Source organism: Sinocyclocheilus rhinocerous, unplaced genomic scaffold (assembly GCF_001515625.1).
Source record: "Sinocyclocheilus rhinocerous isolate Xijiao unplaced genomic scaffold, SAMN03320098_v1.1 scaffold1214, whole genome shotgun sequence".
Classification (NCBI taxonomy): Eukaryota; Metazoa; Chordata; class Actinopteri; order Cypriniformes; family Cyprinidae; genus Sinocyclocheilus; species Sinocyclocheilus rhinocerous.
This window is the reverse complement of record NW_015627891.1, coordinates 422,223-423,473: the sequence shown is the minus strand read 5'-3', so window position 1 is coordinate 423,473 and position 1,251 is coordinate 422,223. Positions and strand designations below refer to the sequence as shown.

Here is a 1,251-nt window from a genome sequence, read left to right as displayed (position 1 = left end):
CCCTTCTCCCCTTTTTCAGTGTGAGTTTGTACAGTATATATAATGCAAGTCCAGCTGGGTTCTGGCTTGTCAAAAATGTTCAACCCTGATGACATCTGTACAATTGAGATGATATTTAAATGCTTGTATATTACGCAGTTAACTGCATGCAGATCTATTTATTCTCACAGAATGCTTATTTTCAATGTTTAAATGAAAGAGACTGTTGATTGTCTTGATATCACCATAATTTACATTCAGGTTTTTAACAAAACATAGCATGTCAGATCACTGAGGAAGAAAGTGTTGTGTTTGAAACATTTACGTATGCATGAATGACTTTGACAGCATTCAAGAACTTTGCCTTAAAGGACCTAAACATCACTCTTGAAATAAAGCTGAAGAAGAAAAACCTGCACTGGTTAGTGTAGGACAGGTCTGTTTTTATTATTATATATATTTTTTTTATATATATATATTTTAATGTGTCAGGATTTTGGAGGGTTTAGGCCCTTCATTTATGTTCCACTCAATGTTATTGGATTTGTTTTATTTTTTATATAGCACCAGTAGCAGCTTTTGGGCCTGAAATGCAGCTTCACCACTGTATATCTGTTGACTGTATTATATGCAACCTTAATAAAAAATGGTAAATAAAAAATTACAATTGTAAGAGTAAACCACAATGTTTTGTTCTCGTATGCAAGATAACATTATAAATGATTTATATACATTGTATTTCAAATTTTTTTTTTTAGAATATTTTAGTTTTTCATAACTATTTTCCTTGATTTTTAAAAATGTTTAAATAATGCTGCTTAATAATGTCTCCCTCTTTGTTTCCAGGTAGCACAGAGTTAAATGTACCAGCACAGGTTAAGAGTGCAGCTCTCTGTATTACGGTCCTGCTGGTTCGATCCAGTTCTCTACAAAAGAAAGACAGATGAAGCCCTCAGCTGAAGTCAATTTTCAGGTAGTGGTGCTGCAGCTTGGCATCAAGCCCTCAAGATTTTGTTATTACAATCCATTTATCTCTCATTCTGTCTCTCTTTTTGCTGAGCTTGCTAAAGATCTGGGATTGGCTTGGTTTTAAAATATTAGTTTTGTGCTTTTATATTCTTTTATATTCTCTCACACACATAAATGTTGTTTCACAAATACAAGCCCATTTCAGCAGTAATGTGTGTTTGTGAATTTAAAACAAAAGACTTTGCTGTATTGAATATAAGATGAGGTCTGCCTTTTGTTTACTAAATATTCTCAGTTTTGGTT

The 1,251-nt window shown here is 32.7% G+C and overlaps 1 protein-coding gene across 1 annotated transcript in view; it reads left to right on the top strand.

Moving 5' to 3' along the window:
• kcnh5b (potassium voltage-gated channel, subfamily H (eag-related), member 5b) overlaps positions 1-856 on the top strand; it is a 38,528-nt gene extending 37,672 nt beyond the window's left edge. Inside the window, exon 12 of the mRNA XM_016548158.1 lies at positions 826-856. The gene's annotated coding sequence lies outside the window, so the exon portion shown is untranslated. The remainder of the gene's footprint in view (positions 1-825) is intronic.
• The last annotated feature ends 395 nt before the right edge of the window (positions 857-1,251 follow it).